This window comes from Hypomesus transpacificus, unplaced genomic scaffold (genome assembly GCF_021917145.1).
Source record: "Hypomesus transpacificus isolate Combined female unplaced genomic scaffold, fHypTra1 scaffold_64, whole genome shotgun sequence".
Lineage (NCBI taxonomy): Eukaryota > Metazoa > Chordata > Actinopteri > Osmeriformes > Osmeridae > Hypomesus > Hypomesus transpacificus.
In genome coordinates, this window is record NW_025814036.1 from 1,241,250 (window position 1) to 1,256,942 (window position 15,693).

The following is a 15,693-nucleotide window of genomic DNA, read 5'->3' on the forward strand; positions in this document are numbered from 1 at the left end:
TGGCCCATATTTGGTTTGGGGGTACCCACTTGGATTTAGTATCAATGTGCCAAATTATAAAATGTATGACATGATCAATGACTTTTTGAGATATTGGGGCGCAAGGAGAAGAAAAATTATAATAAGAATACCAATAATAACAATAGGTTCCCTCCTACCGGAGGAACCATAATAATAATACCAACAATTAAAATAGGGTCCTTCTACCGGAGGAACCCTAACAAAGCACAGATTAACGAAACGGAAAACAATAACACCTTTTCTTTTAAATATGTATTTTTTGAATTGCTTTATTTGTCTTAAATAATATAAACTACAATTTCTGTAGAACATTTCTTTAAGTCAGCAATGGTGACAAAACCGGGAATCAGATCTCACACTGACATATGGCAGCTCGACTAAAAAATCTTAGTCGACCAAGAGCATATCGACCAGAAAATCAACTAGTCGACTGAGTGGGGACAGCCTTTTGACTATGCATACATGTTGCACAGCCTTTAGTTTTTTCATTTATTATCTCACACACTTCTGCCAGGGGTGCCACCCCCTCAAAATCTCCTGCCACCCTTTTGCCACACCATGAATATTATTTTCTAGATCCGCCCCATGAGCCAGTTGAGCATTCTTTAGGACTGAAACTCTTGCCATCAGTAACCCAATACTGAACCCTCTTCAAAGTTTTTTTTTTTTTTTCATATTGTCATCTTGATTGTAAATTCAACTGGGCCTTCCTGGCATTTATATACATGCATTTTTATGTCTTAAGACCTTTGTGTTAAACATTTATTTAATATTTTTTGAGGGTCACTACCATTACAAAAAATATTTTTTTGATTATAGCTCATCAGAATTGATTCCTCCCTTTCTTGCCCACACCGGGGCTTAAAGCTCCTGACTCACACTCAAAGACAACCTCTGATAAACACTGCTTTAGCCAGTTATACTACCATCGCTCTGGATAAGAGCGTCTGCCAAATGACTTAATGTACCAAAAAGCTAGCAGCACTATGTCATTCTTGAGAGGGTCTATAGAAAATGTATACAAGCTACTTCTAATGTGAGAGAGAGAGAGAAACATACAGTATGGCAGGATGCAAGGAGCAAGGAGGGGAGAGGGACATACAGCTTGCAGCCTCATCTAGGTTTAAACCATGGCTCCAAACCTCTTGGATGATACTATTAAGGACACCATCCCATTAAGTTTTTGCTCTAATCATTGAACCATTAGAACCAAATGTGTTAAATTGCCTCCCTGTGGCTCACGGATGTTATCCGTGAAGAGCGGTCCATCCTTCGGGCAGCTGAGAGGAGATGGCGCAACTCCAAAGACGGTCTGGACCTTGATAAGTATCACTCCCTCCTCAAATCCTTCTCTGCCCGCATACTGATCCTAAAACCCACTACTTCCTGAACAAAATTAACTGTGCCTCAAACCCTCACCAACTTTTCTCCACCCTTCTTAACCCCCCCCCCACCCCCCCCCCACCCTGACAGCAGACGACTTCTCCTACTTCTTTGAGAAAAAAAGTTGCTGACATTACCAGTCAGTTCCCTGAACCCACCTTTCCTACCCACTCACCCTATGACTGACCTTACTAAATGTCTAAACTCTTTCTCTCCCCTGTCCGAGGCAGAGATCTCTGACCTCATTCGCCCCACCTCCTGTCCCCTTGATCCAGTCCCCTCCCCTCTCTTTCAAACCATCTCTCCCTCCATCATAACTTTTCTTCATGTCCTTAACTCTTCTCTTACTTCCGGCACTTTCCCCTCTGCCTTCAAACAGGCCAGAGTTAGCCCTCTATTCAAAAAACCCTCCCTTAACCCAGCCGCTCTCCAGAACTACAGACCAGTATCATTGCTACCCTTCTTTTCTAAAACAATTGAGTTCAAGTTCAAGTTCAAGTCTTTTATTTGTCAGGTGCACAGAGCAACACAAGGTTAGACTGGGCACTGAAATTCTTAAGACAACACAACGCAAGCACTTGGCATAACATAACATATAAGTACACAGAACAAATTTACATCTATGCTGAGCTTAGATAAGTGAACTTCCTAAATATACAGATAGCAATAAATAAACGACTATACTAACCCTAACACTAAAACTTCCTAAATTACAGATAACAATAAATAGTACGCTATACTAACCCTAATACACAAAAAAAAAAAAAAAAAAAAAAAAAACCTGTTACAACCCTATAAACTAATCTAACCTAAATGGAGTACAGTGCAGTAGTGCAAATTTACAGATCAGTGACTTTGTCAATGACCAAACAGGAGCCTGGTGGCGAGGTACAGTAGTGCAATGTTACTGAAAGAGCAACCAGTAGCTGAAAGTGACAGTGTATAAGTGACTAGTGTGCAGTAAAAATGTCCATATCAGTGTCCATTGAGAAGCCTGATGACCCTTGGGTAGAAACTGTTGTCCAGTCTGCGTGTGCGCGACCGGATGCTGCGGTAACGCCTGCCAGAAGGCAACGGGGTAAAGAGACTGAAGGATGGGTGGGAACAGTCTCTTAGAATCCTGCTGGCTTTCCTAAGGCAACGTGTGTGGTAGGTGTCCTGTAGGGCTGAACGCGCTGAACGCGCTGAACGCGCTGAACGCGCTGAACGCGAATTGAACGCGCTGTATCTAACCAACTGTCTTTCTCTCTCAGAACAACCTGCTTGACCCCAACCAATTGGGCTTCAAGACTGGCCAATCCACAGAAACTGCCCTCCTATCAGTCACCACTACCCTCCAGCTGTCAGAGCGGCTTCGAGGTCATCCGAAATCGTTCTGCTGGACCTTTCTGCAGCATTTGATACGGTTAACCATCAGATCCTGCTCGCCAGACTTTCTGAAATGGTCATCACTGGAACTGCACTTCAGTGGATCTCATCCTACCTGTAGGGAAGATCCTACCAGGTCTCCTGGGGAGGCAAAGTGTCAGGCCCCCGCCAGCTCCCCACTGGTGTCCCACAGGGCTCCATTCTTGGACCCCTCCTCTTGTTTCTGTACGCCACCTCGCTTGGACTGATCATCACCTCCCATGGCTTCTCCTACCACTGCTACGCTGACGACACGCAGCGGTACCTGTCGTTCCCCCCGACTGATCCGGGGATCTCAGCTAGGATTGACGCCTGCCTGTGGGACATCTCCGCCTGGATGACCAAGCACCACCTCCAGCAGAACCTCACTAAAACAGAACTCCTCATCATCCCAGCCAAACCCTCCATCTCCCACGATCTCTCAATCACCCTGGGACGGTGACCCCCTCATCCTCTGCCAGGAACCAGGTGAGCGTGGATGACGAGCTCTCCCTCACAGCCCACATTAATGCGGTCTCCCGGTCGTGTAGATTCACCCTCTACAACATCCGGAAGATCAGGAGATACCTGTCTGAGCACTCCGACCCACTGCTCAAGAGCGCCCGGTCCCAACACAAGCTCTTCTCCTGTCTGGCCCCCCAATGGTGGAACAACACCCCACCTCCATCAGGGACACTGACTGTCTCCCCACATTCAAGAAAAGGCTCAAGACCCACTTGTTCCGCGAGTACAACGGCATTTAGGAATGCTTGGCTGGACCTGATGTTAGTTTCTTCCAGGATCACAATGACTCTTATTGGTTAGTTGTAACAGATTTAAATTCTTGTACTCGCTGTGACATTTTTTCTGTTGATTGTTTTTCTACAGGTACACTTGCTCTTTTTGAGTTTCATATTGTTTAATTGTAACTTTTTTAACTGCATGCTCTTATGGTTCTTTCCTTTGGCACTTATTTGGTTTTCACAACGTATGCCTAATGTTTTGGCTGCACACAATGTTTGGGGCTATCTCGTTGTTATGATCAGTGACCTATGCACTTTTGTAAAGCTCTCTCTTGGAAGTCGCTTTGGATAAAAGCGTCTGCTAAATGCATAAATGCGTGTAAATGTAAATTCAACCCTAAATTCAGAAAAATACATCAACTATGGTAACATTGAGTAGATGAAAAGCACATACAAATACTGTACATTCATTAATAAAAATTTGACTAAGTCGAGTAGGGGGAGAATAAGACTGGGCTTGTGTATGAGTGTGTTTACTTCAATGCATCTTTTTATGTACCAGGGAGCCTGATGACAGAGAGAGAGAGAGAGAACAAAGAGATATGTAGGAAAAAGGAATTTAGAAGGAGAGAAATTTGTGTGAGAGAAAAAATTGTGAGGAACAGGGGCAGCTGGTATAAATGTGCTAACAGGGCTAAGCTCTCCCTATATTTTACAATAAAGTTGACAAAATTACTGTTAAAAAATCTTACAAATAATTGTTTAAAACCTAGCGCAGCAACACAAAATAGTTACACGAATAACAAAAAAGACACTGACTTTTGACCAATAACAGCCAGGGATGATACTGTATAAGAGTGGGGACTTGTGAGTGACAGGTGTCTTGAACGCCCTCTTGATTTGTCACCTATTTAGGCTAAAAAGGTTGCAGGTTTGATTCCTGGCCGTGCAAAAATGATGTTGTGTCCTTGGGCAAGGCACTTCACCCTACTTGCCTCGGGGGGAATGTCCCTGTACTTACTGTAAGTCGCTCTGGATAAGAGCGTTTGCTAAATGACAAACAATAAAAATCTATTCCTTATCGATTCTGTTATCGATTCTCCTCTCTACAGCCAACTAGGTCTCTGCGTCCTGCACCCCCCCACACACACACTCATTCTAAACAAATTTCTCAAACTGGCTTTGACTGGCTCTGAAATTAGCTAATACCTACCACCTCTAGGCCTCTTCAGGCCTCTGTTTTCATTCGGAGATAGAAACTTCAGTTTCCTTATGTTTAAGCTTCTATTACTCAACATCAGTAGGACTTACAGGGGTCCTAACAACAGGGGAACTAACTTCAGAGTGTCACCTTTCAAAAGAGACCAGTTACATGCATTTACTCCTGCAAGTGCAGCTCGGATCTAAGACGGATTTGAGAGACCGCAGATAGAGTGAGGCTTGTCTGGGTTATATGGGTGGAAACTGCAAGTGGCAGCTCGGACCTAAGACGGGATTTGAGAGACCGCAGATAGAGTGCGGCTTGTCTGGTTTGTTATAGGTGTGGAAACTGCAAGTGCAGCTCGGATCTAAGACGGATTACTTTTATCACTTGTATTATTGTTTTTGTTGATTTTATGTAAAGCACCTTGAACTGCAATTCTTGTATGAAATGTGCTATATAAATAAAGTCTTACTTACTCCAAATGGTTCAACAACAGCTTTCAATGTACTTTGGGTATGCTGTTTAAGTTTTCATGCACATTTAACAGGACTATAAAAAGGTTAAACAATTAAAATGCTAAGTTTAATAATGGATTAAAAATTGATATGGTCAGTTTAATAACGTGACACGCGAACGTTTGCTGATAACACACGCCCCCCGATAACGTGAAGTGATCAATAAGATCAATACTAATGGGAGACGAATGCTGGAGCTAAAATGTATGCTTTAAACGAAGGGACAGAAGATAACTTGATCGACTACACAAAATAAAGGCAAATTAGCTGTGCTGCTGCATGCATCGAACACATGACGTTCCAGTATCTTTGTTCAAATGCTTATATGCATATTTGTAGTATTTCCTCCCTTTGACGAAATAGACTTTTGACACGCGTTGCAAGTGGCGTTATTGTCATTTTGTCGTGTGAAATACAACCAAACTTTAGAACGCTTCTTCCTAGTTGCCATGTTTGCTGCAGTCTGTCTGAATCATAGCTGGGTCTACTACCGCGCACTTGTGCACTTCGAACACTGACTTTCAGTGCTTAGGGCGCTTCACTCACAAAACCTGCAGAATTCAGTGCACTGAAAGTACCCGGATGGCGCACTGCAAACGGTAAAAAAAAACAGTGTACAACAATGGACACTACTCGCCCTAAACGGGCGCCATCTTGGCTACGTAGCGGAAAAGGAGGAGCCCTTTCGGCAGCTTATAGACCAATTATCACCCTACGTCACACAACTGTCAAGCAGGCTCAACTGCGCATGTGGGTTGCAGAAGACGAACTTCTCCCCGTTCTATTACTCTTGGAGTGTCGTTCAGGTCATCATATATCTCTGGCCACTGGATTGCAGGGCTTGATATTAACTTTTTGAGGCTCTTGGCCTTTGGACAAATCCATTTACGTTCACTTGTCTATGCACAAAAGTCACTTGACCCCGATACCCTTAAATAGCCTGTCCAAGTGATCGGGCAAAACTAGCCTGGCTAACGGAGGTCGCTTTCTCAGGCAAATGACGAATGAAACAGACAGGTTAAAGAAATCCGAGATTCTGGCTATCTTCACCAGACTCGTATCTACATTAGGCAGTCCTCCCTGACGTTTCTGGTGTAGAATGGAGTGAAATACAACATTGTGCACACTGCCAGTGAGCGAGTCTGACTGAGGCTAACGTCAAAACAGTGTAACTGGGATGTAGTCTCACTCAGATTGCCAGTTTAAACAAATCAGAAAAATAATCGGACCAGCTGACTATAAAAGCAGAATTCCCATAGCTCTTGAAAGCTGCCCTGCTCGACTTTTTAAATGTAGAATTGACTGTAAAAGTGTAAAATTATGAACTTTGTGACATGACGTGAAGACATGGTTGCCGCTCGACTATGCGGTCTGTACCGGGCGACATTCTCACTCAAATTTCAAGACTTTCGTGACCCAAATCAAAATTCTGATGCGACAGATCATTGGGTAATTGCTTTCTCTCCTAGAGGTATGTCCTCCTCGACGCTTTTGGTCTTTTTAAATCTAACTATTTGTATTATCCGTGTGGTCCTTTTGCAATTTAAAATGCTATCCTTTCCCGGTTTTCTGCAGCCACAGTGTGCGCGCATCCCGATTGTTTACAAACAAATAATTGGTCTATTCCACTTGAGTGGAGAAGCGCGTTCATTTTGGCAGGTTTTGCGGGTGTCGCGAGCAGATTTGCGTCCGTCACTTCCACCAAGTGTTTAACGTAAGTGTTCCATTTGAGACAGCACTTATCAGTGACGGAGTGCACTGAATATGTAAGTGCACTGTATTGCAGTGTACTTTGTAAAGTGCGCGGTAGTAGACACAGCCATAGAGTTATATTGACCTTATTCCGAAAGTTACGATGGGCGCGCTGCGCGGCCATCCGCGTATTCTCATTTCCGGTTCAGATACTTTACGCTTTATAACGGCACTAAGAAAAAGAACTACAGCACAATTTGAGTAATTTGTCACTTATACATCTGCAGTTTATGGCTAATAGCAGACCTGATGTAAAAACTAGAGCCTCAAGTAGATAAACAAGAAGCTAACGTTCTACTGTTAACAATGTTAGTTGGTCGGTTTTGCGGGGGCTGACACGACTGAATTCTACAGGACCTAAGCTTTCAAACAAGCAATAGCAAATGCATATGCTCTGCAGTGAAATTGTTAGAACATCTTATGTTTGTGGCTAATGTAACCTGCTTATCGCAGCACAGCAGAGCGCAGCGTTCTGACCGGCAAACGAATTGTATAAACACTTAAAAGTCGTTTTCAAGCCATCCAGTGAAAGGGTGTATTGCTGACTTGTTGTAGCACACGAACATAGCACATCTGGCACAAATTGACCTAATTATTTAAGATTTTAGCAGCGGGACTTCTCGGCAGTTCTCCATTGAAATGAATGATATCCCCAGTAAATAGGAAGTGCCGATACAACAGAAGTGCAAAAAAGATGAAAAAGGTGGGCGGGGCTATTGCTTGGAAAATACAATTATCATTAGGAGCGGCACACAAGGGGAAGTGAATCAAAACAGTAGTTTCTGAAATGTCACTACACATTTTTCTTGCAATTACACTAGATTTGATATTTTTCAGTGATGAGAAAAACAATTTAAAATCATTCATAAACCAGACAAAGGAAGGCTTAGAACTTCTCCACTTACTGCAATGAATATGATATTTGTGAGAATGCTGTTAAGCATTTTATTCCTCTCGTTTTATTCCAAGGCTATTTCACAGGGTGCATCAGGGTGCATAGAACAGCACCCGGGCCATTTTCAGCCCAGCCAATGTTACATACCCTATTCGGAGACCTGAATGAACAGTATGAAATACCCTAAAAAATCAGTCAATGACCCATTTAAGTTGACACAATGATAATGATATTCAGTTACTGAATTGGTATATTAACATGCATCGTAAAAATGTCAGTAAAATTAAAACTTCTCATTAGACATCAAGTTTAAACAATGGGTAGTTCTGACCTAAAAATCAGATTGATATATGTATGATTTTGTATGTCTTGTGTAACCCCCCCCCCCCCCAAAAAAAAAAAAACAAACAAACAAAAAAACAGCAAAAAACGTATTAGAACTATTTATTTTCATTTGTTTATAACTATATTTTTTCACCTATTTTTCCTAACGTCAATACATGGACACTATACAGAACTCCACTTTGCCACGAAGAGCAGCAAAGATCAATATCATGCCTTCTGTAAGCTCTGTCACATTGATGTAGATGTGATTAGAGGGGGAAAGGGGCTTTTGAGCGGCATGCCTGCGCTACGCAACGGCACAAGGATAATGCTAGTTCTACCGGCCACTCACATAATTTTTTGCTTTTAAGACAACAACAGCGGATGATAAAACAACCGCTGCTGAGCTAACCAAATTATATATTTTAATTTATATTACAATTGAAATAGTTTGGGGAATGGTACTGTCTTATTTTCATATTTATCTTTTTTTTTTTTTTTTTATAATTCTTTTTATTTGGAAATGTTTATGAACACGTTCATATTCTGAGCATACATTTTAGCAGACATATCCATAGTTTTTTGTTGTTTTTTGTTTACATACACATACGAACAACAGTATCCCACCCACCCCACCCACTTGAACATGTAGTACACACACTTGGACTAGCAAAAAGAAGAAAATAGAAAAATAGATACAGTAAAAATAAATAAATAAAACAGTAAGCAAGGTCATCATATTTAGTCGCGCCAAATGTCATCATGTACTTGTTCACATGCATATTCACAAACACTCTACATTGTAGGCTGACATGCCAGCACAGTGTTTCCCACAGATTCGAAATCTAATTGTGGCGGGGAGGGGGTTGTCAGACCGGGGGGGGGGGGGGTCGTAATAATTCCTTCGTTAATAATTCGTTACACAGTTAATTTGGTAATAATTTGGTACATTCAATATGAATCCAAAATGATTCACACCTTCACAAATTAACAACAACTAACATATAATATGTATTTCTGCATTATGCATGTAGCAATGCTAGTGGTAAACAACTATTTAACTGGTCGGCTCCATGACGCCGAGTAAGTAGCTAGCTCTTGAGACTTCTCACCAAAAGAACGAAGGGGAAACTTTGAGTACTGTAAGTCGCTCTGGATAAGAGCGTCTGCTAAATGACTAAACGTAAATGTGAGTAAGGTACCTAGCAAAAAGTAGCCTCAACTTTCCTCGACTGTTAGCTACGGCACTAATGCTGAAGACTCGCTGATATAGCTGTCGGTCTTACTAGAACGGCATATGTATGCATTGTTGCTAACGTGTGCTGACGTTGTGACTGTGTGCATATGTGGGAAAGACGCATGAGTGACAGAGAGACGGAGGGAGAGCAGGGGAAAGGAAATGCAGCTGAACGAATACGCTGCGTGTTTTAACCTAAATAGCGATTAAAAAAAAACGCAATGTGTGGCGGCCGGTGTTGATTCTGTGGCGCACCGCCACAAATTAGTCTATGTGTGGGAAACACTGCAGCATCAATCCACATCGTAATTACACAGACAATGCATCATGCATACATACGGCACTCTATACATGATATAGGGCCCTGATGCAAGAAATATTGCTATGGGGTGTCAGGTATAGTTTTGAGTTTCCCTATGTATTTCAAAACCGGATCCCAGGTGGAGTAGAATTTGTCCCTTGACCCCCTAAGCGAGTATTTAATTTTCTCTAATTGTATAAAGTGCATCAGGTCACACATCCACAAAGACGCTTTGGGAGGGTTTTTTGATTTCCAATGTAATAATATTCTTCTGCGTGCAAGCAGAGTCACAAAGGCCAATATGTTTTTATAACTATTTCTTACTATAGAATGTCTACGATTTGTGATACCAAATATAGCTGCAGCTGCATTTGGTTGGAAATCAGTATTGAGCGCCTCAGATAATGTTTTAAAAATCATAGACCAGTAAGTGACCAGAGCAGGGCATGACCAGAACATATGGGTTAAATTGGCAGGGGTGTGGTGACATCTGTTACAACTAGCATCAGAATCAGGATATATTTTAGCTAATCTTGCTTTGGAAAAGTGAGACCGGTGTAAAACTTTAAATTGTATTATACTTAATTTTGCACAAGAAGCGCTGTCATTCACTCTTAGTAAAGCACAGTTCCACATGTCATCTTCCATGTCTTCCCCCAATTCATCCGCCCAGTCCGCCCTTATCTGCGCGATGGTTATGGTTTTAAGAGAAGCTATACAATCATGTAATCATAGAAATTAGCCTTTTCGAATTGAATGGGGATTCTAGCAGATCATCTAAGTCTGACACTGAAGATACATTTGGAAAGTTGGGGTCCTGGCTCATAAGGAAGTGGCGTACTTGAAAATATCGAAACAGGCTAGATCGAGGAAGACCAAATTTTTGTGATAAGCAATTAATGCTGGCAAATACACAATTAATGTACATATCTCTAAATTTAGAAATGCCTTGTCTCCGCCAAAAAGAGAATGTAGCATCTAATTTAGCTGGGGAGAAAAGATGGTTGTTGCATATAGGGCTTAAGCTAAGAGTTTGTTTGAAATCAAAGAACCGTCTCATTTGAAACCAGATCTTCAAAGTATTGATGACAATTGGGTTGTTTGTGAACTGGGTAGTAGAAACGGGAAGACTGTAAGTGACCAGAGCCGTGAGAGACGTTGAGATGCATGAGATAGCTTCATACTGGCACCAGTCTGTATCCGGAGTATGAAGCCAAAACATTATTTTTTGAACATTTGCAGCAGGTTAGGAAGAGCTAGGCCTCCCTGCAATTTAGGCCTCTGTAGAAGCTCTAAACGTACCCTAGGGTTCTTGCCATTCCAAATAAAATAATTAAAAGCGCCATCAATACCTTTAAAGAAAGACCTAGGAAGGTAAAGTGGGATACATTGAAACAGGTAGAGGAATTTTGGGAGCACACTCATCTTGATGCAATTCACTTTACCTGCTGAGGACAAGTGGAGTGTTCTCCATTTCTTTAGATCTAGTTTGACTTTATCAAGTAGAGGAGCAACATTTTCCTGGTAGAGGTTTTCCATATCTCTTGTGATGTTAATGCCCAAATATTTAAAACCGTTTCTAGACATTTTAAACGGTAAAACTTTATTCTGGATTTGAAGAGCCAAGTTGTTAACAGGGTAGCATTCACTTTTACTCAAGTTCAGTTAATACCCGGAAAATTTACCAAATCTTAACAGAGCATGGATGATATGAGGTACACTAAGAATAATAAATCATCGGCATATAAACTTAGTCTATGCTCATCTTCCCCTCTGAAAACTTCCACTTATAGATGGCAATGATTTGAGTGCGATGGATAAGGGCTCTATGGCCAAGGCAAATACATTTACATTTATGCATTTAGCAGACGCTTTTATCCAAAGCGACTTCCAAGAGAGAGCTTTACAAAAGAGCATAGGTCACTGATCATAACAACGAGGTAGTCCCAAACATTGCAAGCAGCCAAAGCATACATTGTGGCAAGAGCATGCAGTTATACAAGTTTACAAATTAAAACAACATGAACCACAAAAAGTGCAAATTAAAACAACATGAACCACAAAAAGTGCAGGACTGTACCTGTGGAAGAACAATCAATAGTAAAATATTTCACAGCGAGTACAAGACTTAACTTCGTTATAACTAACCTACAAGAGCAACAAGTCACTCAATAAGAGTCATTGTGATCCTGGAGGAAACTAGCAACAGGTCTAGCCAAGCATTCCTAAGTGCCGTTGTACTCCCGGAACAAGTGTGTCTTGGGCCTTTTCTTGAAGGTGGGGAGACAGTCGGTGTCCCTGATGGACGTGGGGAGCTGGTTCCACCATTGGGGGGCCAGGCAGGAGAAGAGCTTGTGTTGGGACCTGGCAAATAACAGTGGACTAATTGGACATCCCTGACGGGTCGCTCTCGACAGAGTGAAGTACTGTGATTGCCTGCCGTTAGTAACCACCGAGGCCTTGGGTGAACTGTAAAGAAGTTTAATCCATGAAATAAAATTTGGACCACACCCAAATTTCTTTAAACACGTGAATAAATATTCCCACTCGACCCTGTCAAAAGCTTTCTCTGCGTCCAGTGAGATGACCACCTCAGGTACCTCAATGGACGCAGGGGAGTGAATAACATTCAAAAGCCGTCGGATATTTGTAAATGAGCGTCGACCCAGAATGAAACCGGTTTGGTCAGCAGAGATCACATCAGTCATTGTGGTTTCTAGGCGTAGGGCAAGTATGGAATTAGATTAGTTTCATAATTCAAACAAACAAACGCAACACGATTCAAACAAATTTAACACGATCCAAACAAACGTAACACGATTCATACAAACATAACACGATTCAAACAAACAAACGTAACACGATTCAAACAAACGTAACACGATTCACAAATGTATTTCGTGATTCACAATTGTAACGCGATTCACAAATAAATGACCCTATTACATTCGTTTGCAACCTGACAAACACAAGTTACAAATCCCTGCATTCATTGGTGTGAATCCTTGCATTCGTTCGTGTGGATTTTTGGAACTTTCCTGACGCGCTTTGATCCACAAATGCATTTTTTCTAAAAGATATCCTCAGCAGCCTATCAGATCGTCTCTTCCAATTTTAGCCAATCACATTAACGTGTCTATGTGGACTTCAACAACCTGCCATAATGACGGACATCGTCTCCTTCAGATCATGAGCAATGTCGTCTGGTTGCATGTAGGTGAAATATTGCTTGTTAATCTTATTAAACCGATGATCATACCTGATTAAATATTGTTGAGAATGGCAGGATTCATGTTTAGTCATTTTCCGTGTTTCCTAGGCTAACGCAGAGCCCGTCTACCCATATTAGACATTCTCCGGTGATTGGCTAAAATTGGAAGAGACGACCTGATAGGCTGCTGAGGATATCTTTTAGAAAAAATGCATTTGTGGATCAAAGCGCGTCAGGAAAGTTCCAAAAATCCACACGAACGAATGCAAGGATTCACACCAACGAATGCAGGGATTTGTAACTTGTGTTTGTCAGGTTGCAAACGAATGTAATAGGGTCATTTATTTGTGAATCGCGTTACATTTGTGAATCACGAAATACATTTGTGAATCGTGTTACGTTTGTTTGAATCGTGTTACGTTTGTTTGTTTGAATCGTGTTATGTTTGTATGAATCGTGTTCCGTTTGTTTGGATCGTGTTAAGTTTGTTTGAATCGCGTTTGTTTGTTTGAATTATGAAACTAATCTAACTCCATAGGCAAGCGCTTTAGCTAGGCTCTTTACATCACTGTTTAGGAGGGAAATGGGTCGATATGAGCCACATTCTGTATTCTCTTTACCTGGCTTAAGCAGGAGTATAATCGATGCCTCAGTGAGAGTTTGTGGTAATGACCCACGGGACCTAGATTCTACAAACATTTCAAGTAAAATTGGGGATAGTTTCTTAGAAAAAGTTATAAAAAATTATATCGGGTAGCCGTCGGGGCCAGGTGTCTTACCACTTTGCATTGCCATTATTGCGTTAATAATTTCAGACAGTTGTAATGGGAGTTCGGTCTTTGTCTTATCCGTTATGGAAGGAGCTTCAAGATTGCAAAAGAAATGTTCCATATCAGTTCTATCATTGGTCGCCTCTGATGTATACAGGTTAGAATAAAATGAGGTAAATGTCTCATTAATTTTTCCCGGGTCAGTAGTTAAATCCCCATTTGGTTTCCTTATTTGTGGGATTTGTTGAGAAACAGATTGGGCCTTAAATTGGTGTGCTAGAAGGCGGCCAGCTTTTTCTCAATGCTCATAAGCATATCCACGTGATTTTAACAACATTTTTTCTGTTTTACCGGTTGACAACAGGTTGTATTGAGTTTGAAGGTCAAGCTTTTTTTATAGAGTACAGGGGATGGAGACGAAGAGTACCGAGGGTCTACTGTGCTAATTGATTTAATAAGCTGGTCTCGTTCAAGTCTACGCATTTTATTGATTCTTGTTGAGTATGATATAATCTCACCTCTGATCACAACCTTCAGTGTCTCCCAAAGCAATGAGGTGGAGACGTCATCTTTTTTGTTGGAAACCATAAAGTTGTCAATTTCTTTGTTTATCAAATCACAGAATGAACTATCAGCCAGTAAGGTTTTGTCTAATTTCCAAGGAGGACGTTCCGAATCGTTAGGAGGAAACACAAGATCTAACAAAACAGGGGCGTGATCAGATTCAACTATGGTTGAATAATCAACTTTTGTGACAAAGGGAAGAAGGTTTCTATCAATAAAAAAGTAGTCTATTCTGCTGTATGAGTGGTGAACCGGGGAAAAGAAGGAGTAGGATTGACCAAGTGGAGAAAGAGAGCGCCAGGGGTCAACACCTCGTATTTGACCCACAAGAAAAGATAAAGATTTGGCAATTTTTGAAGGATCTGTAGATTTAGGATTAGAGCGGTACAATATTGGGTTAATCGTGCAATTCAGATCACCTCCTAAAATTAATTGTTGTGAGTTTATGTCTGGTATTAATAAGAAAACTTTACCCATGAATTTATCATCATCCCAATTTGGTGCATATATATTAACCAAAATGACAGGCTTGTGGAAAAGTAGCCCAGAGACCATGACAAAGCGCCCCTGTGGGTCAGAAATAACAGTGGTAGCACTGAACTGGATTTTTTCATGTATCAATATAGCGGTCCCACGTGTTTTGGAATCGAAACTTGAGTGGAACACATGTCCCACCCAAGCTTTCCTGAGTCTAATTTGATCTTTCAGCAACAAATGAGTTTCTTGAATAAATGCAATTTCACATTTTAAATATTTAAGGTGATTGAATATTCTTGCTCTTTTTACAGGCCCATTTAAGCCTTTTACGTTCCAGCTAATAAACCTTACATTAGTTCTTTGTTCCATGCTTAGATCAGAAAAAGGATAAAATTGTTATAATAACTGTAAAGCAAATAAATGGTCGCAACAAAAATGTGTACAGCTCCATGGATAACCTCATTAAGAAAGAGTGAGATAAAGAAATATATATATTTTTTTTTTAATTCTAGTGGTGTACCGTCCCATATCCCTGTCCCATACCCCAGACATAGACACAGACATAACTAACACTAAGCCTATACTTGTTCCTCTCCCTGAGGCAAGCTGCAGGCATAACACTATTTCCCAAAACTTCTGGTAGAACATCATCTTCTTGCTTCTAGCTAAGAAGGCTCCCAGTAATAATATATAAACAAGCTTTACACAAAGGCCATGAAGGCAAAAGCAGGGAGGAGGGGACACAAATATTATAAAGTAATAATTAGGTGTAAAAAAATAATTTAAAAAAATACATATATATAAATAAATATATATATGGCACATCCAAGGAAAAGCTATGTGTCCCCCTCCCCTTCTCTTTTGTTCCCCCTAATTAGCCCGAACATAACATAAATGAAAGCAGTAGCAC

General features: G+C 41.1%; 1 protein-coding gene across 1 annotated transcript in view; it reads right to left on the bottom strand.

Annotated features, from left to right (window-relative positions):
- The window catches only part of rlim (ring finger protein, LIM domain interacting), a 226,983-nt gene that overhangs the window by 109,526 nt on the left and 101,764 nt on the right, over positions 1–15,693 (bottom strand). The gene's annotated exons all lie outside the window — the stretch shown is intronic.